The following is a 24,260-nucleotide window of genomic DNA, read 5'->3' as shown; positions in this document are numbered from 1 at the left end:
CTTCTTACTATGCTGTCTAGGTTGGCCATAGCTTTCCTCCCAAGGAGCAAGCGTCTTTTAATTTCATGGCTACAGTCACCGTCTGCGGTGATCTTGGAGCCCAAGAAAGTAAAATCTGTCACTGCTTCCATTTCTTCCCCTTCTATATGCCAGGAAGTGATGGGGCCAGATGCCATGATCTTCGTTTTTTTAATGTTGAGTTTCAAACCAGCTTTTGCACTCTCCTCTTTCACCCTCAACAAGAGGCTCTTTAGATCCTCTTCGTTTTCTGCCATTAGGGTGGTATCGTCTGCATATCGGAGGTTGCTGATAATTCTCCCAGCAATCTTAATTCCGACCTCTGATTCATCCAACCCGGCATTTCTCATGATGTACTCTGCATATAAGTTAAATAAGCAGGGTGACAATATGCAGCCTTGTCGTACTCCTTTCCCAATTTTGAACCAATCGGTTGTTCCATGTCTGGTTCTTACTGTTGCTTCTTGACCCTTGTACAGGTTTCTCAGGAGACAGGTAAGGTGGTCTGGTACTCCCATCACTTTCAGAATTTGCCACAGTTTGTTGTGATCCACACAATCAAAGGCTTTAGCGTAGTCAATGAAGCAGAAATAGACGTTTTTCTGGAATTCTCTTGCTTTCTCCATGATGCAGCGAATGTTGGCGATTTGATCTCTAGTTCCTCTGCCTCTTCGAAACCCAGCTTGTACTTCCGGTAGTTCTCGGTTCGCATACTGCTGAAGCCTAGCTTGTAGGATTTTGAGCATCACCTTGCTGGCATGTGAAATGAGCGCAATTGTGCGGTAGTTTGAACACTCTTTGGCGTTGCCCTTCTTTGGAATTGGAATGTAAACTGACCTTTTCCAGTCTTGTGGCCACTGTTGAGTGTTCCAGATTTGTTGGCATATTGAATGCAGCACTTTAACAGCATCATCTTTTAGGATTTTAAATAGCTCGGCTGGAATACTGTCATCTCCGCTAGCTTTGTTGTTACTAATGCTTCCTAAGGCCCACTTGACTTCACTCTCTAGGATGTCCGGCTCAAGTTCAGTGACCGCACTATCATGGCTATCAGGGACATTCAGATCTTTCCTGTATAGTTCTTCTGGGTATTCTTTCCACCTCTTCTTAATCTCATCTGCTTCTTAGGTCCCTGCCTTCTTTGTCCTTTATCATGTCCAATCTGCATCTTAAGGGATGCATCTTAAGCAATCTGCATCTTAAGGGATGGGAGAGGGAAGCAAAAAATGGGATAGATTTCAGGAATCTATCCCATCCTCTCCTCACCTGATATGTCTAGCCCCTGGCACAATGCATTCGCCTCTGAGCTGAAAGATGTTTCCAACAAAACTCTGTCTCACCTCTGAATGTCATGAAAGTGTAAATCATAAGGTTACCTGCTAGTGCAAACATGTCTAAGCGAGTCTTCAGGTGTGGTCTGCCACTGTCACCAAAGCTCAGCATATGAGTCAGAATTCAACCTTTGTTTATTGATTGCTCTGCACCCAACCATTTTCTCTATATTTAAGAGTAGTGAGAATTTCTTTTAGATCTGGTATTGTCTGTACTATAAGATGAAGGAATTGGAAGACTGTATAAAAGCATTGCACTGGAGAAGCTATTTGAATCCTTGAGTAAAACTCTAGATGCAACACTTTTAAATTAGCAGGGCTAGGCAAAAAGTAGATCAGGATATAATGCTAGATCTCTGGGTGATTTGCTGTAGATCAGGATGAATTTCTGACTCCCAGTTATTTAACAACAGCAATCCTTCCCCCACCCCCCAGTTATACTGCTGGAATGAAGAATGCTTGTAGTAACCAGGAGTGGGTTTTTGTGTGGAAGGACTGTGAGCTCTGTTTAGTTCTGGTATTCAAAACAACTTCTTGGGCTCGAATTCTGAGCTCAAGAAGTTGTTTTGAATACCAGAACTAAACTATATGTCTCTTGCACCAACTATATGTCTCTTGCACCAGGGTGGATTTCACAGTTCTAGCAGAAATCGAAGTAGATCCTGTGGGCCTGAAGTCTGTCCCTCCTGAAAAAAGGTTTGGCTGATATGTCAGCGTCGTTGGCCACTTCAGCCTTTTATATAAGAGAAGATAAGGAATGATTGGATAGTATAACATATCTTTTATGCCTGACCAAGACTTTTGCGGTCCTGAATCCAGCCTGTGTGCAAAGAGGCAGTGGCAGTTATGCTGGATCTTTAGCAAGAGATCAATGGCTACCTGTGACAGGAGGAGAAATAACATTGTGATTGGGTGATTCAGTGCAGGTAGAAAGGGTTTGAATACTTATGGTGTGATTTTGTGGAGGTATTTTCCTCCTGTGGCCATTGTAGAATTTTGAAAGAACAGCAGCTGGAGCAGCAACAGTAATATCTGAGGATTGAGGAGTTGACAGATATTGTTATTGTCCCCTGCCAACTGCTGCTGGAAAAAGGCAGGAGCCACAAAATATCCATCTGTCTAAGAGGAGGTGCTCCAGTCCCAGGGGCAAAATTGGATGAGGGTTTTTTAACGATATAGTTACTGCAGATTTCTGAAAGCACAGCAGTTGGAGCATATTATTTTTTTCAGTCACTGCCTTTTAAAAAGAAAAATCCCATGTTCCTTCTGTCTTAATTTTCTCTTATTGTAAGCTGCCTTAAAAGCCTATTCTCAGGGAGAAAGGTGGGTTATAAATATTTCAGTTATCCAAGTTGAGAAGTTGGGACTGTGGCTTGTACACCATTAAGATCTGAGTTCATTTAATTTCATTTGTTATATTTCTGTACCGCCCCATAGCCGAAGCTCTCTGGGGGGTTCACAAAAATTAAAAACCGTTAAAATACATTACATAAAATATAAAAACCATTCACGTAATGACATAAGTGACACACACAACAACAACATATACCTTAAACAATTTAAAACAATCAGCCAGAGACCATCAGAGACTCATTATGCGCTGGCAAATGCCTGAGAGAAGAGAGCAGTTTTAACCTGGTACCGAAAAAATGGCAATGTTGGCACCAGGCGGGCCTTGTCAGGGAGATTATTCCACAGATGGGGAGCCACCACTAAAAAGGCCCTCTCCCTTGTTGCTGCCCTCCGAGCTTCTCTCGGGGGAGGCTCCCAGAGGAGGGTCTTGGATGCAGAACATAGTGTATAGGTCGGTCATGCCAGGAGCTTCCTAAGTTCAGAGCTACAAACCAGATTCTGTGATTCTAGCGCTGTTTTATAGCAGTGTTGCTACACTCTTTCCCCAACCCACCGGCTACCTGTTTTGTTGTTCTTCCCTTGGTTTATCCACTGCCTGGATAAACTGCCTGGAGCCCAGCTAGCTATCTTCTTGAATCTGACCTTGACTACTTGCTTTTTCTAGCCAGCCTTTATGTTCCTTGGACTGGCCTTCTGGTTTCCCTGTCTTGCACTGACTGTTGACATAGGATGGATCTAAAGAGATACATACGTGCATTTGGCACCAGATCTCACTTTCATAAAATGCCTCAACACAACATTTCAGCTGCTCTTTAACATTCCAGCTTTGAAAATTGAAGATAAATGATTATACATATATTTTTTTACTCTCTTTCATCTTTTGTTTTTTTTGCCTTTCTTTATATTTTTTATTGCAAAATAGATAATATCTCTAGTATAAAATATATTACTGACTGTTGAAGGTTTATATTAAGTTTTATTATTATATAACACTATATATTTTTATTATTATTAATAATAATAATATAGGCTTCTGGGAATGAATTGTAGATCTGTTGCTTTGATATAAGATTGATGAAATGATATTGAAATGTAAGGTTATTTATTAAACTGTAAGATTGTTAAGGTTATAGATATAGTTTTTAAAATAGAATGGCATTGGAGGCCTGGGGTGTATTGGAGTTTAAACTTATTCTTTAAAGGGGAGGGAGAGGGGGAGGGAAGGGGAAAGAATCTTCTTTCTTCCTCACTTCCTTTTCTCCTTCCTTTTCTCCTTCCTTTCCTTTCCTTTTTTTCCCTTTCTTTTTCCTTCTCTCTTTGTTATTGTGGTGTCCTCATCAGAATATTGTATAGTTGGGAAATTGTAGTATTGATCAGGTTGTTGGTAATGTTGGTATTGTTTATTTCATTTATAAAGATAAAATAAAATAAAATACATTCAACATTCCAAGTTTGAAAATCTATATTTCCCTTGATTTCCTCTTTGATCAGCTTTTACACGTAATCCCTAAACTGACTTTTAAACAAGAGTGCAGAACCTCAGCCTCGGGGGCCATACCCAGTCTGTCTAGAGTCCGAATCCGGGCCTTTAGGATTCCCCAGATTGCCATGCCACCATCAACTGGCTGACCTAAAATATGTTGGTATTTTTGTCCCTACCCCTTTTATGTTGAGCGGCCGCTGATAACTTTTCCAAACTGGAATTTAGCCCTTGGGTTGAAAGAGGTTCAACACCCCTGCTTTAAAGCGTTGCTTTTGCACACCATAGGTGAGAGATTTCCTTGATGTTATATTTCACTGTATTATTGCACTATATTTCATATTCTAGTCCTTGTGCAAATCTTCTATTTGCAAATGGATTCATTTTTATTGAACAAGGGCACAGTGCAAAGTACAGATGCTTTATGGTTTCTCTCCTTCCAACTGCCAAGCATAAGTGTTTTCTCAAAGTCTTCAACTTTGCAGAAGTTGTTTTTATGGTACAATCCTATGCATGGTTAACTGAAAGTAAGTCTCAGTGATTTCAAAGGAACCTACACCTACGTAAATGTATTAGGACTGCAGCCTTAATTACTAAAACACAAAACACATTGCTAGGAGTACCTGAAATACAGTGTTGATAGAGTGATCATTATCATATTTAATTAATTGTGCATAATTTCCCATGGGGGACAAAGGACACTTTGGTAGTTCAGCAAATGCTAGCTCTTGAATATAGATATTGGATCAAGGACATGTATTGTGCATAGAGGTCAAACAAGCATCATACCATTATATAGGGATGTCTCCCCTCACCCCCACCTGCCTTCAGGCAGGAAGCATGTTGCAAGAGGGGAAAGTTGCAGAATTCCTTTGTATTCCAAGAACTGTATGAATAGAAAGATGTCTGGCCGATTTACAGTAGATAAGTGTTTGACTTCCAGTTATTTAATAGTAGCAATAACAAAACAATCTTTCCCACTTAAATGAGGTTTCCAGAATGAAGAAAGCTTGAGGTAACCGGGAGTAGAGATGTAAACCCCTCCCCCCGAAAATGTGAGAAAAAATCATTTTTTCCCATTTTTTTCCAAGGACCATTTTTGTTTTTTTTCTGGTTGGGAAAAATTGAACAGTTTTGGATTATGAAATATTTTCTTTTAATATTTAAGACAAAGTATTTATATATTGTTACCCAGCCCTAATTCCCCTCAAAATGATTTCTAAAAACTATGCAATAAGAAAACTTTTATAGAAAGACTAGAGATGTAAAATGTCTGGAAATATTGAAGCTATGGGGAAAATGTTTTTGTTAATCCTCTCTGTAAGATTCACAGCATAGTTAGTTCTTTCATTACTTATTAAAATTATTGCTCTAAAGTATATTTTACTGATACACATTTATGCTTAGTTTCCCAACATGTGAGCAGAGTCACCATTGCATTCTTGACAATAATATTCTTGACAGTTGAGGCTTTGTTCTATAGAGTCCTGTGTTTTTGATGCTGGAGCAGTCATTTAATGTAGTTCTAATCTATTCAGACAATAATTATAAATTTACTGAGTTTACGTTTAAATGTTTTAAAATATAATTTTATGAGCAAACGAAGTCATACATAAAATAACTTCAGGAACAGAAAGGCTGCTTTACGTTCCTAAAGCTTCCCTCCCCAACCTGCCCTCCAGATGTTTTGGACTACAGTGCCCAGAATTCCTGACCATTGGCCATGCTGCCTGATGGGCACTGAAGCCCAACATATCTGGAGGACAGTAGGTTGAGGATGGCTATCTTAAAGCGACAAAGTGAATTTAGATTTGTAAAGAGAACTAAAAAAATAAGTATTGCTTGCTTTTCAATTTTCCCCTAAATTTCCGGGTTTTTTTTTCTGGAAAAAAAGTTTTCTTCCCATGGCCTCAAAATTTATGGAAATTTTACATCTCTAACCAGGAGTGGATTTTTGTGTGAAAGGACTGAGTTGATTTTAGTTCTGATACTGAAAACTAATTCCTAGGCTCAGAATGTGCTTAGGGGCTCCCTGTTCTTTAATTCTAAGTGAGTGTCTGTTGCACCTGTCTCTGGTTGGTGGTTCTTGGTGTTATAGTAAAAAAATAAATCAGATCTGCCAAGTGTGAAGTGGAATAGATATGAGTAAAATTATCACAAGGGTATTTATTCTGGGGTAGGAGATTTGCATTGCCATAGACTTTGTGTGTTCTTAGAGGAAGGATTGCTCATTAACAAATGTACTGGTTGTTCAAGGAAAAAAGGTGCAGATGGCAACCAGCACAGTCGATGGCAGCACAGTCAACCAGCACAGCCCCAAGGCTGCAGAAATATTTCAACACCGGTCCTGGAGTCAGTAAAGCAGTGCTGTCCAACCTGATTGCTTTCTGCAGTTCATGTCCATAAGTATGAATCAATTATGCACATATCTCAGGCACATATCTCCATCCACTGTTCATTCCATAAGGCTGACCAGCCGTGTACTCCCATGTTGGGAGTAATTCGGCTCCTCTCCGTTTGCCGTATGTAGGGTTTAAATTATTCTTTTAAGCCATTGCTCTTCCTTGGCCTGGCTTATATACAAGAGATCTCTTAAGCCATTCATCACAACTTTATACCAGGGCTTCTGCATTCATTGCAGCAAAAACACAGACAACACCCAGAAAATAGCTTGTGTGCTAGAGATTGCCAAATCCTTTGAATGATTCAAGTATAGCAACTCCTGTTTTTATAAATAACATAATTATGATGGAAATTGTATTCTTCAGATTTTCAGAGACCTTGTAAATTTTTTTTTACAGGTTGTACAAGGGGACATAGGGAGAAAAGAGCATGAGGTAGACGTTAGTGTTATGGTAGGGCCTAGGCCTGTAAGGAACAATGCAGTGCACGGAAACTCCACCCTAAAAACTACTACCAAAGTTCACTTTTGTTTCTTAGCCTTTATACCCAGTGTTTATGATTAAGATACTCATGATTCATTTTCAAACTTCTGTTCACAAACATGAAGATTAGAAACACGCATTTTTTCTATGGAGGTATTTTTAAATAGAGGTAGTGTGTTTCAGGAATCTAGATTCTGCATAACTTTCTAGATCTGTGCAAGTAAACATTCAAAAACATATGTAAATGTTTAATAATGTAAACACAATAACTAGGGTATGACAGGCTTTGCCTAAACTTGGTAGCTAACCATTATTTTTTGTCACCACTGCCCTTCCCTCACATTCACAGGAACAAGCCATATGCCCAGGTTCTCCTTAGCTCTGGTCGCATTGCTCATGGCACATGCTTGTGCTCTGAAGAGACACAAGGATGTCAGAGCCAGTTTCAGTGGTGCTTTAGAAGCCATAGTGGCCTCAGACTGCCAGATGCTTCCCATCCTATTACAGGAGCTCTGCAAGAGCACTATCAAATGTGCTCTGCTCATGTCTGTTGTGGTCATCAACATTTCCCAGGAAAAAGTAGGGCAGAAGAAAGTGCTGGGCCAGGCAGAGGAAGTGACTCTGCCACTGTGCTAGCCTCAGAACTCCATTTATGATCACTTCCGGCAAACTGTTTTGACTCCCTGACAATAACCATCTGTAATTGTTCATGTTAAATGTTATATTCCTTTTTTTCTCTTTGCTTGCAACCAATTTGAATATAATATTTTAGCTATTTGTGTTCTTTTTCTCTACCATTTAGTAAAGGCATCACTTAGTATATGTTAGATGTGTTAACTATAACTTGTGCAGTATGAATATTTAATTGCTTCACTTTTAAACCCCATTCTCTCTTAGGATACAATTCTTTGTTGTCCATCAATCGAAGAAGTTGTAAGACTTATTTTGTATTAATGCTCTGAGTAGATGAATGGACAACTGTATATTCAAACGAAATACTATGCCCTGTCAAATAGGGAAAGTGCACGTTGAAAATTCTGCATGGAAGCCAGTTGCTGGGCATAGCTATTCTCCCCAAGCTGGCTTTTGTGCTCTTGTTGCAGAAGAACTGCATGTGCAGACAGGATTGCTGTTTCTGGGTCAGGGCTAAAAACAAACTGTATGAGGTTAATTTTTTGGCTGTTCAGAGTGTCTGTTCCAGAATGGCCTTCTTGGATCCATTTACTCCAGGGGTGGGGAATCCTTTTCAGCCAAAGGGCTGAATTCCAGTCTGGGAAAGGTCTTTGTATGTGTGTGTGTTTCTATGTGTGGTATACATTCCAACTGTGGGAATGGTCAAAGGCTCTATCAAATCTAGTCTGCCAAATTCTGACTATTACTGATTGTAAGTCTACTCAAAAGTAAGCAGGAAAAGCCTCTGCGTGTCTACTCAGAAGTAAGCAGAACTGAATCACTCAGCAGCACTTTCAAATAGCATCCCAAATACCAAGCATCTTCTCCCTGCTGTACAGTGGCAAAGGCACAGTCAAGAAAAGCTCTGATCATCTGTTGACTAGAGAGAAGAGCTTTTCTCTGCCGGAAGAAGGGGCAGGGCCTAGGGAAAAATCTGGCAGGCCGGATGGAGAATCCCCATGGGCTATTTTCAGCTCACAGGACAGAGGTTCCTCATCCCTGATCTAGTCTTATCATTCTGTTTTCAACAGTGGCCAGCCAGTTCGCTTTGCAAACAAAGAAGCAGAACATGAAAACAGGGACCAACCTCTGATGTTTGTTCCCATATACTTCCTCTATACATAGAGGCTTTATTTAATTCTTAAACCAGAGGTGCAGAACCCTGGCCCATGGGCCTAATCTGGCCTGGGGGGCTCCCCAATCTGGTCCACAGAGCTTCCTGGGCTTCTTCCAGGGGGTGGGGCCTGGCTTCTAAGCGAGAATCCATACCGTAATCTCCGATCTCAGTGGAGGATGCGGGCACCGGCCAAGACTTCCTTCGTGTGCCTCTTGCTGACCTGAGTGAAGTTGATGAGAGGTGCACAGAGAAGGCACCTGACTCAGGCGGTGCTGGGAGGAGCCATTTCCCCCGGAGCTGGTTGGGTTCATTCATGCACCAGTTGCCATCTCCATCAGGATGAAAACAGCATGGGAACCTCCCAGGGCTGGCCAAGTCTCCTCAGCACATAGAAAGTGAAAATCGTGCGGCGATGACATTGGTGAGCATGTTCGTAGCTACTGACATAATCTGGCCCTCCTGGGGGTCAGTCTGGGTCTCCACCTGAACAGCGTTCTGCATCTCGGTATTACACCTATCAATGGCTGTTAGTATCTTTCATTAATTGATAAAATGCTTTTAAAAAGATTAGAAGCCAGTACCACTCTATCATAGATTGTGGTAGTGAATTTTCCAAAGTTTTATGCATTGTGTGTACTTTTTTCTGTTGCCTCCTAGGTACATTCAATAGATGATGCATTTCCTTTGTAGCCTGTTTCAACAGCCGCCTAGGAATGTGTAGAGTACACAGCTGAATATCTGCTGGTGATATTTTGTTTTATTTGACATCATAATTTACAGGGAACCCCTACTACATTACAGCTCTTGGGCCAGATCCTGTTGGATGAAACATTGAGGCTGTTCCCTTGTTGAAGATGGAAAAGCACATTTTAATATTTAAAAAGAAAGCTGACTAGCCAGTACTATTGGCACAGCTAATATTATTCTGTGTACATCTGTTTGTATGTTTTAGATTATACTAAATATTTCAGCTATGAAAAACAGCACTTTGCCTCCACTATACATTCAATAGAAATGTTTAACATGCCAATGTAAAAATAGCAACTGAAAATAATAAAGATTTGTTCTGAGATAATATCAGGTGCTATTTCTATAGATGCAAACCTTTAGTTGTTGTTCTGGTTACAAAATGATGTATATATTCCAGTTTAATTGAGATGTAATATTTTGGCAGCCATTTTGTATTTTTAAATTTCCATTTTCTCAGGCTCAGTTGTCACAGGAGACGGGCTTATATTCCAAACTATGCACCATTTAATACTGACGCTGCATCTTACAGTGCAATCCTAGGTATGTCTACTCAAAAGCAAGCCCCACTGAATTTAGTGGGACTTACTTCCAGGTAAATGGGTTTAGGACTGCAGCTTTGGGGTGCAACCCTATACATGTTTAGACAGAAAAAAGGCCTACAACTCCCACTATTCCCCAGCCAACATGCTGGGAATTGTAAGCCTTTTTTCTGTCTAAACATGCATAGAATTGCACCCTTAGTTTCATAACATTTTGTTGCCCAAAAGAAAATGTAATTGATTGCCATTTTGGAATTTTTCACCGTAGGCTTCTAAGATCTTTGCAATAAAGTTAGGCCTAATATTTGCTTGTCATCAAAATTGGTTGACCAGTGTAACTCCATTGACTATATGTTGGTTAAACAGTGTGGTTTATGTTGTTAAGTAGTGTCAGAAATGGCTCATCCTTCCCCCTTCACAATCAGCATTAAAGGAGACAAAGCTTCTGGCTAATACTACTTTATTTTGCTATAAACTAGCCTCTTTACAAATACAGATTCCAGGAAACTCTCAGACTCCCTCAGGCCCCTAAACAACTAATCTGCGATTCCTAATTAGAGGAGACTAACCGAACTGGAGGGTAGTGAAGTTGCCAACAGTTTGGGCATGAACCTTATGGACAAACTTGGTTCACAGTGATGCACCTCCCTTAGGGTGGCTCCGTCCTATGTTGGCTTCCAAGAGTGGCTATCTTGGATGAGCGTCTAAGTCCTACCCCTAACCTTTCCTGCTTTGCTTTGCAAGATGCCCTAGCAGCTCTCAAGTCACGCCTTCCTCCTCCTCCGAAACTTGAGTTTTTACAGTTGAGGGAGGGGGCAGGGACTTAGCCTGGGCCATCCATTTGTCAAGGTCTTCGGAGGAATCTCTCCCAGCGTCTTGGCACTGTACCGAGGGTCCCTTCCCCAGCCCCTGATCTAAGTGCTCCAACTCTGATTCAGATTCATGTGTCAGACCTCTCAAGGTGCTTGGACTCATCCCTGACAATTAGTTGGCACTAGCCATCCTAACTGCCCACCTGGTTTTAGGATAAGTGATAAAGTGTATCACTTGGGTACTGACATTTGGATTCACCAGCTCAAAAAACATAAAAACACAGTTAAGCCAACAAATACTTTTCAAAACTTGAGAAATCTCCCTGACTATGTTGCATAAGCCTTGCAAACAAGTGCATAACAGTTTCATACCCCCTCCTTGCCAATAAAATGCCTCCCCTCTTCACTGCCTAATTGCCTGGAGACAATTCTTACAAATTGCAGGTGACAAGAGGTGCTTCCAGATGGAGAGCTCCTAGCACTAACAATCAAAAGGGATTGTGCAGCTATTTCTTTTCTTCCTTAGCGAGATTTTTCTGGTAAGAAAATAGAAGGGGGGAAATATGTGAGGGCTACTAATGGGAGACGTTGTCTGAACCCTTCATAAAATTATGTGAATGAAACAGTGTGATTGCACAATAAAAGCTTCGTCTGGAAGCACATTCAGTAAGACACTGTTTACAAGCTGGATTATATATAGCCTTCAAGACTGGAAAATCTTTGTTTTCCCTTCAAGGATTAGATGGGTACATATATATATGGATATTGTAAATATACAAGAAACTTTAAAAAGAGTTCTAAAAATGCTCCGGAACTTTGGGTGGAGGAGCAGGAAAAATATGTTGCTCATCGTGGTGGTTGTACACAATACATCTGTGACACTTTCACCAGAATATAGACACTACTATTTTAGCAGGGCCTGTTTGGGGGTCTCCAAGGTACAGCTTGAGATGTTTCAAAAACCTGCAAAACTTGCTTGACCCAAATGGGACATGAAAAATGAATCTGCATCCATGGGCAATAACAATCTATAATTCCACTTACAGTTCTTTGAAAAACATTGCAAATTCACCCTTACTCATATTCCAGCCAAAAAAAACAAGCGGGGGGATAACGACTATGCTAGTTTTGGATGGTATACTGCTGCAGAATTGGATTAATACTTGATTAAGTCAAATACTGATTATTACTTAGGACTTGTTTAAAAACTGTTGATTTTTTAAAAAAATTTGAGCTAAAGAAAAAAGTAATCTTCGCAGCATTCTCTCACGGTGTTTAAAAACACATAAATTATACTGCTTGTGGATAAGATTGCTGGGAGCGTTGTGCTGCTGTTCTGCCATTACCACATCTCCTCAGTTTCATGGACTTATTTTTCTTGAGTTTAACTCATAGGAAAAATATCATGTTTTGTTAGGTAGGAGCGAGCATTTAATTCTCTTGAACATATTGTTTCTTAAAGGTGGCTGCTTGCAGCTGTGGTCTGCAGAGAATGAAATCTAGAGTGGGTGGGTGGCAAGAAGAAAAAAGAATAGCCACTGCTCACCCACTTGCCCTCTCCTGGCTCTGATCCCCAGTTAGGCCACTGCAGTTTCTCCTAGCTGCTGACCAAAAGGCCTGATGTCAGCTGTCAGTTGTGGGCCCCCTAATGGTATGTGATGTCTGGCACATGCCTAATGATGCAAACTTCTGACACTGGGCCTGGTACCAGGGCCACCTTCAGGACTGCCCCAGCAGCTACTTCACAGTGCCATTTGCCTCTTGGCCATCCTTGCTAGTCTTCACGAGATGGATCTGGTATTTCTCCTTCCTGAATCTTATTTTTGACTGGGCCATTTCTTCCTACCCCAGGTTCTGTTTCTGAATGGTTGCTTCTCATAATACTTCTAAAAGTCACTTGTTATGCCGTATGATGCAAATGTAAAACAGGTACAGTAATTTTTTTTTTTTAACTTTCCTCTCTTATCTCCTCACAAGTTACCTCATGTTAGAAATGTAGATCTGATTGTAACCAAATTTGACTTTTTTTCCCCTTCCCCACACTACAGGGTTAGGCGTGTACAGAATAATTACTACTTTGGCAAAAATTATGGCTTCCCTTGCAATTTAATTTAAGTTACTTTTAGTCAAATTAGTTAGTTTAAACAATAATTCTACAAGCTTGTGTTAAGCTGATTTTCAGGATAAAAGGTTTAGTGATTGATCATTAACTTCTCTGAACACTGAAATACTTCCATTTATTTAGCAAACTGAGTGCAGGCAAGTAGTTCTGATAGTACTGCGTAAATTGTACTGGCGTTTCTTTGTCCACTTGTCGAGTGTGTTGTCTGTGCATTTCACTTTGCTTCAGCAGTTGTTCGGCCTTTGCTCCTGCTAGTTAAGGTGTGGCTGGCTGATTCAGGTTGTTCTCTCTTTCCCCTCTTACCTGAAGATTTGCATGTTTGACCTGGCGGAGTAATTGGGCCCGCAGCAACCTGGGCGTGCCTCTCTGAGAAACACTTAGTTTCATGTATGAGTCATAAGCTGAAGCACAGACACCACTTCCCCAATCTACAGTAGCCATTTTAACTGCACAAAACTGTTGGATTTCTTGTTACTGTCTAGCTTTTGGGACCCTGCAAGCAACTTAGATCAAGGTAATTTTGATTGACTCAATATGGTAAAGTGTCTGTAACTTGAATTTATTAATTCTAGTAGAGGATTAGGTGTACCTGCTGAGTTTTTAAAAACAAACATGGCTGTGTGCTTTTGACTCTGCTAATAAATAAAACTGAGTCCTATGCTGAATTGCATTTAGGGAAGAATAGGGAACAGCGAATGTAATAAAGGGTGTTTTATATTTAAATATTTCATTTGCCAGGAAAGAAAAATTCTGTTTGAGAGAGAGAAGCTGGAAAACCTAAAACTTCCTCTTGCAGCTCAATTAGTTTGATTGGATGAAAAGTGAAAATGGCTTTAAGGACGCTTGTCAGTGTTATTGGTTCATAGATAAATAAAATCTAAATGCATTTTATGCTTTTGAATGAGGAGGACAAGAAATGTAATAGAAATAAGCTGTGGAAAGCCAGCACTGTGTGCTACAAAGAAACATACTTCAGGTATGACCTTTACCTCTAAGCTAAATATAAAACACATTCTTGTTTATAAAACAGGAGGTATGTGTTTGTGTGGTGTTTTAAAGCATGGAATAGAAGGGCCTGCTGAAATGCTTCAGATGGCACATTAGAAAAATAATTGCGTGATACTCTGGTAGTTGGTTATATTCTGATCGTATGTACTTGAGAGAAAGGCAGAATCATCTTGCATGGCGTATTTTCTATTTATCATATCTTTGCTATGCTACAGAAATTAGTGTGCAGTTGTCTTATTCTTTAAAGATGTTGTTGCTTTGATATTGGGGAGGGAGGTTCGGCTATGGTATTCTGCAAAACACATGTATTGCAGAGAAGGATTTGTGTGGTGACATTTGGCAGAGGTCTCAAGTTGAGACTAAGTGTAAACGCTGCATTTAGAGGCTGTTTCTAGGGAGGAGGGGTGGGAAGAGCAGGCTTAAATGACTTGTCTCATGATTTCAACCTGCCAAAATATTATTTTCCCTTAAGGATGTTAGATGGGATTTCTGCCTATCTTGTTCTTTTAGGCAATACTTGTCACCTCTTTGGTTGAAGGCTTGTCTGAGAAAGCCTAGCCTCTTTATTTTGCTTTTTCAACTGAAAACAAAACTTGCTCGACTTTTAAAATTGGGTCAAATTTCTCAAAACAGAAGATGTAATGCTAGAGGAAAAGGTGCCAGTAATATTGTCAGTGTGTGTGGGAATACAATGGCACTGTTCATTGTAGCATTAGAGCTACTACCACCATTACCAATATGTAAGGCTTAAATGTACTTACTCACTGTGTGTGTGTGTGTGTGTGTGTGTGTTTGATGCTGTTGAATTTTGAGTACTGCTGTTTCGGTTCAGCCGTTTTGTTAAGTTCTCCAGTAGCTTTCAGTGTCTAGTATTTTAAGTAGTAGCATTTCCTAGCTTTTAGGATCCTGTGTAATGTGCTTTTTTAGAAATAATTAGGTGGACCACATTTATGCCTAGGATCTAAAGAACTGTATAATTAGTGCTCTATATCCAGGAAGGCTTTAGGATAATTTTTCGTTAACATCAGATACCCCTGTCCCTACGTCACATAGGAAACCTCTTTTGAAACTCAGAGGATGTGAAAAGCAGTTTGGGATAGGGCAGGTGTGTTTGTGTGTGTTTATCTGCTGTTCAAAGAAAGAAAACAGTTTAAAAACAAAAACAAAAGTTCTCATGGGGGGGATGGTGATGGTGGAAAACCCTGGGCATCACAAAAGTAGTTCTTTGGATCCCAGCCTTTTATCACTAGGTAGGATACAGGTATTCTGTGATCAGGATCTCCTGCTTAAAAAAAAACACAGCTGGGGCTGGGGGGAATCAGAACTGGTCTATGGTGCTGAGGGAGTAGGGTTAAGTCTCATTTGCCATTTTCTCACTTCAAAATGCCCCCTCTCCAACAGCCATTTTCCCCATGGAGGAAACACTTATTATATGGGTACCTGCATATTTTCCCTTGTGACTCAAATAACTTTAGAAGGGGCAATTTTAATCAGAAAATCGTGTGATGGTGGAGGGATGAATCCCCTCCCATATGTAGTGGTCCCAATTGGATTACCTCCATGGCTGTTACTAACTTCTTTAAAAACATCATGTCTAGTTTGGGCAGGGTAAAAATTGAAGAGAATTTTTCATTCCGAATATGTGGAGGAGGGCAGGATGGAAGTGTACGCTTCTTGTAGTATGAATTAGTCTTTTCATGATTTGTAGTAGTGTCCTGAAACAGTACTGGTCTGCCCTATTCTAAGAGCTTACTTGGTGACACAACAAGTCTCAGGGCAGAATCCAATGGGGTGCTTATGCCCCCACCATTTCTCTTGCCCCTGCAGATTTTGATGCAGAAGTGGTGTGTCCCACCAATTCCATTATATAAGCGGGACCCACTGCTTGCACAACAGAGATTTAGTGCTTCCCACAGGAAGCCCCCAAACGAGGAGAAACGCTTGTTTCGCTATTGGGACAGGTCGGCAGAGTAGAGCGTTTGCACACTGGTATTGAATAAAACTAGCATTGGTATTGAAATGACCATTAGAAAATCTTCTCTGCTTAAGTACGCAGGAGCTGTGCATCATTTGTTCATTTTATATATTAAATACTTCAGTTCCAAATTGTTGGAAGTATTTAACAAAAAATGGTGAAGTGTAGTGCCAATCATCCTTGCCCCAGGTTATAGCAACCCAGACAGCTGCTGCTGTTTGGGGCAACCTCTCTGCTATTTGTCCTTTAAGCAAGCTGTTACATCCAGCTTCTCAGATACTCTACTGGAAGTAAAATGTAAAGAACAGAATAGAATGGGATCCATGCAGAGTATCAGAGATATGTTTATTTGTTTATTTGAGGTATTTATATGCTGCTTTTCAGGTGAACCTTACAAAGCTGTTTATATAAAAATATGTTTAAAATAAGCATTAATAAAGCTATAGAAATAAATTGGTAAAGCCAAACTATAAGGGGGAAAAAGCCTGTCAAGAGCCAATCCTAAAGCTAAATAGCCCTTCCAAAATCTCCATGGGCACACCATGATTATTGCAGCATTTACTGAATTCTGAACTCAGATCACCTCTGAACTCAAACCACATCTGTATGTTTGAGATAATGACCTACTCATCAGTGTTTATAGAGTAACTCTATTCACAGGTGAAAAAGGGACAACTGAGAGCCCATAGTTAGGCCTTCACTAAATAAATCGTTGGCATTCTATTTTGGATTAAGATTTGGGAATTTAAGAGAAATTGTGGGTTGTTAGTCTAACTTAAGTCCCATTCATTTTTATGGGTCTACTTTAAGTAAGACTAACAAACAGTACAACAGTTTGTTAATAAATAGAATCTTGAACAAGTTTTCCAAGTCATTGGCATTTAAACCCCCCCCCCCCCTGACTCCATTATTGTCATTCTGTGCTTTGGTTATTACCTCATAAACTGCAGTTCACATCATGCTCTGTTCTAAACCAACTCTTACATCTTGATTATCCTTTCTTGCAAGATTTCATAGAGAAATATCAGACTCTTGAACATTCTACCTCTCCCACCACTGCAGCTGCCTTGTGCTGCTGTTGGTAAAGTGCTGATCCATTTGGCAGGGTCAGGAGAAGTGTGCGTGGTGCATGTGTTTGTGCGCACATGTCTGGAGTAACTAGTTTTTCATTACCTGGACTGGCAACCAGCACAGGCTCTGAAAAACTGAGCAGGTTGATAAAAATTTTGCCAGACGGTATCCTTAAGTAGGCCTCATGCAAATAGAGCTGGCTCTGAATTAGCAGCAGCTGACTAATAGTGGGTTGTCAAGTATGGACTGAAAGGGAGTGGTTGGTGGGTCAGCTGTTGGTCTGAGGGCAGCCAGTTGCTGATCACTGATTTATGTTTTAAAATGTCACCCTTCTATTATAAATAATAAAAATGTTTTACTTCTTGAACACCTCTTATAAGGAAGAATAAATATGAGTGCTGCTCCTGTAAACGGCCATCTGCCATAAGTACATTAGCCCTTTAATGTTTCACACATGTCCATCTTGAAGGAAGAATTAAGACCAAACTCTTTGGAAATGGATATCAGTCTGTGTATCTTGAGACACCATGAACCTGAGGTGAGTGTTCTGTCCTAGTGTTCTTTCCCAGTTGTGTGCCTTCCTACAAAGGCAATTATCTTGATTGCAGATGTAGATGATACCCAGCTCTACCTCTCGTTTTCATCAAACCCAGGTGAGGCAGTGGCTGTTCTGAATCAGGTCCTGGGCACAGTAATGGACTGGATGAGGGCCAATAAACTGAAACTCAATCCGGACAAGACAGAGGTACTGTTAGTGGGTGGTTCGTCTGCCCAGCTAGGTGATATTCAACCTGTTCTGGAGGCGGTTGCACTCCCCCTAAAGGATCACGTTCGTAGTTTGGGGGTGCTCTTGGATCCAGAACTGTCACTTGAGGCACAGGTGAACTCAGTGGCACAGAGCACTTTTTATCAGCTTAGGCTGGTATACCAACTGCGCCCTTATCCGGACAGAGATAACCTAGCTACAGTTATCCATGCTCTGATAACTTCTCGTCTGGATTACTGCAATGCGTTATACGTGGGGCTGCCTTTGAAACGGTCCGGAAACTTCAGCTGGTCCAAAATAGGGCAGCAAGATTGTTAACAGGGACTGGCCAGCGAGCTCATATTATGCCAGTACTTTTCCAGCTGCACTGGCTGCCAGTCCATTTCCGGGCCCGATTCAAAGTGCTGGTATTAACATTTAAAGCCCTTAATGGCTTGGGGCCAGGTTATCTGAAGGATCGCCTCCTCCCATATGTGCCTGCCCGGACCTTAAGATCATCCTCAGTGGCCCTTCTCCGTGAGCCCCTGCCAAAGGAAGTGAGGCGGGTGGCTACTAGGAGGAGGGCTTTTTCTGCTGTGGCACCCCGGCTCTGGAATGCGCTCCCTAGTGAGGTTCGCCTGGCACCTACACTGTATTCCTTTCACCACCAGGTGAAGACCTTTTTATTTTCCCAGGCATTTTAGCATTTTAGCTTTCTAGACTTTTAGCTTTGCTGTTTTAAATCTGTATTTTAAATCCCTGCACTGCTGCTAGGTTTTATTGTGGTTGTATTGTTATATTGTGGTTTTAATGTTCTATATATTTTAAATTGTTTTATTGTGTGCCGTTTGGTTTTAATTTTTGTGAACCACCCAGAGAGCTTCGGCTATCGGGTGGTATAGAAATTAAATAAATAAATAAAACTACCTGGAGTACAGTATTCTGGATAGGTTGGAGCTGTCTGTCAATAACTCTCTGCTGGGTTCTGCCGCAGATGCAATTTCCCTCTCTATCCTTCACATTGTGGTCCCACATCTGAGGATACCACTGCATTCGGCTTGAAGCTCATTTCCTTCACGCCCCATCAGCAGTTATCTTTGGGGGCACAGTGTGAACAACAATAGGTGCTATTGAATTCTAGTTGCTCCCTCAAACTTAGGTATAACATAAATGTGATATATTCCATTTATTCTTTGACTATCATAAAGGAAGCTCTACATTCTGAGTAGCATAAAGAAGGCCCCTCTACCTCCATTCCCTGGATAAATGGGAATGGAAGGAAGAACAAAAATATGATAATCTCTTGCTGAAAATGTGGCACCTTCTCATGTGGTGTGTTCATTTGCAAGTTGTACTCAGGTGATGTTAAATTAAAACTATTCCAGTTATCAAGCCAATAGGCCGGTTTGCATGCTCAAGCAAGCCACTGCCACAGTGGCTTGTTTTAATCAGTGTCATTTGCCAGCCGCCATTTCCCTAATTACTCTCCCTGGTATGGTTTGTCATGTTGTCCAAACCCAGGCGGCATGGCTTGTTTGAGGGAGAAACATCCTCAAATAACCCTACAACAGTTTTGCCCTCAAACAAGCCATGCTACCTGGGTTTGGATGACATGACAAACCATGCCTGGGTAGGTAAATAGGGAAATGGCAGCTGGCAAGTGACACTGATTAAAACAAGCCACGGTGGCTTAGTTTGATCGTGCAGTCTCGGTCATTGTCAGCAATTCGCCTTTGAGCAACCGAAAGCATTTGAATGTTCCCCTGATAAAGAGCAATTAGTGCTTAAAATGTGTTGGAACCTATATTTTGATATGTCTTTCTGCACCTCTTCATATCTTTTTGGCTTTGTGATACATTGAATTGCCTACTCTTTTGTGTTGTACTGGACTTCTTGTGATTAAAAACTTCACTTGGCTGTTAATTGCTGCAGATTGCATTGCTGCTAAAAACACAAGAGTAGGCCTAGCTTTTCCCCCTAATTAGCTGACATCCTTAGATATGCTGCTTCTGCATATCTACGCTGAAGTATTTATATGTGATAAAGTAGCACCTATAGTTTTGAATAATGATGTTTGATGGAGAGCATATGCTCATAATGCAGCCCTCCCCAGCCTGGTGCCCTCCAGATGTTTCAGACTGTAACTCCCAGCATTTCTGACCATTGACTATATTGGTTGGGGCTAATGGAAGTTGTAGTCTAAAACAACTGGAAGGCATCAGGTTGGGGAAGGTTTTCTTAATGTATGAGACCTTGGTTTCAATCCTTGGAATGTCCACCTAGGGGTTCTGTTAGAAAAAGTGGTACTAGCCACCTTCTTGAGAGAACCAAAGATGAGAGTGATCCAGACCTGCAGCACCACTAGACTCTTCCTCTCCAGTTTCAAACTGAGAAAATATTAGCCATCTTGTAGAAGAAACCAAATAAATAACCTATGTGTATACCACCATCAATAGGCATCTCAGTTGGGTCTAAAATTGCCATAATGCAGGCTTGACCTGAAATTTCAGTGTTTTAGGCTCAGATGCAATTGCCCGGGACAGAATTACATATTCAAAAGCAAGATTCCGGAGAACCCTGGCTTCCAGATAACCCCTCTGTGCTTTGTTGCAGGAGGAGCCAAGCAGGAGGGACTTGGGCAGCGTACACTAGCACACTGCTCATTACCAATAATCCAGGGTTCTGGAGAATTTGGTTTACTGAAATATCTGAACACAGCCATTATATATACTTCTCTGATTTTTCTTTTGGAGACTTACTTTTATTTTACACAATTCAGCAAGTTAGACTGCAATCTGAAAGAGAAGACCAGTGCAGTGGGGGAAAGGAGCTTCTTAACCCTTTTTCCTTGTGCTGTTTACCTGCTGAAAATGGCACCAGTGTGGGGAAAAAGCAGCTGGGGAGCAGTTTACAGAGGGGAAATAGCACCAAAAAGGGGCTACAAAGCCACCAGCACCCAGTGCCAGTCTCTTACTTCAGACTGCAACCTCAGTGTCTGCTTTGTGTAACAACAACAACAACACCTTAAAAAAACAAAAAAATAGTTACATTGTGTATAATGTGTAGTTCCACCCCCTGTATTTCCAGTGGAGGAGTTAAATCTCAGGACAAGAAAACAGAAGCATGAGTGTGTGTGTGTGTGTGTGTGTTTGTGTGCTGGGGTGTGTGTCTTAGTATAAAATTAATTTATGATTGTAGAATCATTTAGAATATTTAGTTTGCCTTTTTCATCTTTTGCCTCCTAATCCTTTTCTATACATTTATAAGAGGAATGAATAATAGGAAAATATTTTTACTCATAGTGAATAAGTTATTGGAGGTAGAATTGTATATGCTTAGGATATAGTTTATCTTATATTATGTGTTATCTTCAGTGTTATAGTATAAGTTTTTGTGTTGAGCATGTGATCTATTATATTTTATATATTTATAATAAAATGGGAAAAATACATATTTTTAAAAAGCTGAAAGGGTGTGGCAGTAGCAGGGGAGATATTTTCTACAGCACTCATTCCCACTCTTCTCCCCATTCTAAAGCCACACCTCTTTTCAAAATGCTCTTTTAGCCTTTCTCTTTCTGTGAGAGGGGGAGAGAAAGAGGCCAACAGTCTCACCCTAGGACCTGAACCTCCAGAGACCTGTCGACTCTAGGTAGGCCAGGCTGGTCTTGCCCCTTCTTCCATCTTTGACCTGAAAAACGCTAGCATGGTATAGTGCCAGGATGGTGTAATGGTTAGATTGTTGGACTGGGACTCTGGAGATCTAGGTTCTATTCCCCACATGGCTGTGAAGCTCACTGGGTGATTTTGGGTAGGCCAGTCACTGACTGTCAGCCTAACCTACCTCACAAGGTTATGAAGATAAAATGGAGAGGAGGGGGACCATGTAAGCCACTTTGGGTTCCTTGCAAAATAAAAAAGGGTGGGATATAAATGTAATAATAAATTTAAAAATTCCTGCTTAAGAGTTGTTACTGAAGTGTTTTTTTTTAAGATCTTACTGATTTTTGGATGTTCAATATTATACATGTTTCATATCTAGATCCAATAAGACATTTTAAACAACAGGCAGTATCCAGTGGGGCACTTATGCCACCACCAATTCTATTGTACCCCGCCAATTCCCATCTGCAAGTGGTGCCTCCCGCTTGCGGAACGGAGATTTAGTGCTTCCATGGGCAATTGATAATGAGATAAAATACTCATTTCTGGAATGGGGCAGGTAAGCAAAGCTTGCCTGTCCCAATCCAGATATGAATGCTTCTGCTCGTTTTGGGGCTTTCTTTGGGAAGTGCAACAGAATTGCCGAAACCCACTGCTTAACGCAACAGAAGCTGTGGGGTGCAAGAGAATCGGCTTTTGGGATACTGCCCAATAAATATTAGGAAAGGTGGGATATAATTTACTAAAAGAGCAATCCTATGGCTGCTAGACACTGTCCAGCAGGCCATAGGATATGCTTATTTCCAGGAACCGACCTTGGAGCCCATGCTCCGAGGTTGGTTCCCAGAAAACCAACTACCCCTCTCGTCCGCGCTGCTTCTGAGGCGGCATGGAGAAGCCCCGTCCTCCACGCTCGCAAGAGGAGTGGGGAGCGACTGAAAAGGGGCAGGGCTGGGGGCGTTCCGGGGCAGGTAGAGCGGAGCTGTGCATACGACACATCCAATGTGTCATACGGCAGCTTCCTTTCCCGGTTGGGGCTCCCCGCCGCTAGAAAGCTAAAAATGGCTGTCTAGTGAAAAACAGCAAGGCAGGAGAGCCACGGAGGGAATGATCCCACCTGTGCCTCTCCTGTCTTGCTTTGGATAGGTGGTCGCCTCCGAGTTTGGAGGTGGCCACCTATCTAGTTAGGATTGCACCCTAAATGAAATAATTTGGAAACTCCTCTGCATAAGACCTTGAAGGGCTAGATTTTTAGTTCTGTTTGCACTAATGAGAATTTAAATTCTTGACTAGACAGATTTGCTGTCTCCTCTTACAGCACAAATCCTATACATGTTTATACATGTATACAAATCCTATACATGTTTATACATGTATACAAGCAAGTCCTACTGGGTTCAGTGGAACCTACTCCTAGGTAAGCATGTATAGGATTGCAGCCTTAGTTTTGAAGAACAACTCCTTGATTTTTCAACAAATGCAGCAGATACTATCTTAAATTGAAATATAGGGTGCCTTGGTCACTTCAGCAAAGTCATGGAACTCCTTTCCCTCCAGATATTTGCCAGAACTGAAATACAGTAATATTTTAGAAGGTTTGTAACATCTTCATATTTAGACTGGCTTTTAGTAGACAGTTCTAACTTAGGAAAGTAGAGTTTGTGCTTTTAAATGTGTCATGCTAATAAATGGACTTGCATTTTAATTATGACCTTGGAATGGATCAGTCCAGGAATTTGATTGCTTAGATAGAATCATAGAATCATAGAATATTAGGGTTGGAAGGGGCCTACAAGGCCATCAAGTCCAACCCCCTGCTCAATGCAGGAATCCAAGTCAGAGCATCCCTGACAAATGGCTGTCCAGCCTCGTCTTGAATGCCTCCAGTGTGGGAGAGCCCACTACCTCCCTAGGTCATTGGTTCCATTGTCGTATTGCTCTAACAGTCAGGACGTTTTTCCTGATGTTCAGCCAGAATCTGGCTTCCTGTAACTTGAGCCCATTATTCCGTGTCCTGCACTCTGGGATGATCAAGAAGAGATCCTGGCCTTCTTCTCTGTGACAACCTTTCAAGTACTTGAAGAGCGCTATCATATCTCCCCTCAGTCTTCTCTTCTCAAGGCTAAACATGCCCAGTTCTTTCAGTCTCTCTTCATAGGGCTTTGTTTCCAGTCCCCTGATCATCTTTGTTGCCCTCCTCTGAACCCTCTCCAGTTTGTCTGCATCCTTCTTAAAGTGTGGTGCCCAGAACTGGACACAGTACTCCAGATGAGGCCTAACCAGTGCTGAGTAGAGGGGGACTAGTACTTCCCAGGATTTGGAAGCTATGCTTCTATTAATGCAGCCCAAAAGAGCATTTGCCTTTTTTGCAGCCACATCACATTGTTGGCTCATATTCAGCTTGTGATCGACAACAATTCCAAGATCTTTCTCGCTTGTAGTGTTGTTGAGCCACGTATCGCCCATCTTGTAACTGTGCATTTGGTTTCTTTTTCCTAGGTGCAGAACTTGGCATTTATCCCTATTAAATGTGATTAATAGATAGCTTCTTATACTGACGATAATGTTTGTGAATGGATGATATCATGGTTCTTGCCAGGTGATTTAGTTTATAGCATAATACATATTGAGATATTGTGGGAGATCTAGTTGTTTTTCTGCATATACTACTTCTGTTGTGGGGATGTTGCATGTCACGGAACTGAAGCAGCAATATTTTG

The 24,260-nt window shown here is 41.1% G+C and overlaps 1 protein-coding gene across 9 annotated transcripts in view; it reads left to right on the top strand.

Moving 5' to 3' along the window:
• The window catches only part of ELF1 (E74 like ETS transcription factor 1), a 101,733-nt gene that overhangs the window by 12,295 nt on the left and 65,178 nt on the right, over positions 1–24,260 (top strand). For 2 of the 9 annotated variants that reach the window (XM_084844897.1, XM_084844888.1), the window contains exon 1: positions 13,505–13,593. The exons of 3 other annotated variants lie outside the window; for them this stretch is intronic. The gene's annotated coding sequence lies outside the window, so the exon portion shown is untranslated. Of the gene's footprint in view, positions 1–12,808; positions 12,887–13,504; positions 13,594–17,513; positions 17,672–17,786; positions 17,879–24,260 lie in introns of those variants that run through there. 4 more of the 9 variants (XM_084844893.1, XM_084844894.1, XM_084844892.1 and 1 more) reach the window with 4 other exon arrangements.

The sequence above is a fragment of the Heloderma suspectum genome, chromosome 3 (assembly GCF_057233095.1).
Source record: "Heloderma suspectum isolate Gila_16-S chromosome 3, 16-S_ref, whole genome shotgun sequence".
Classification (NCBI taxonomy): domain Eukaryota; kingdom Metazoa; phylum Chordata; class Lepidosauria; order Squamata; family Helodermatidae; genus Heloderma; species Heloderma suspectum.
The sequence above is the reverse complement of the archived record's forward strand: the minus strand, read 5'-3'. Positions and strand labels throughout refer to the sequence as shown.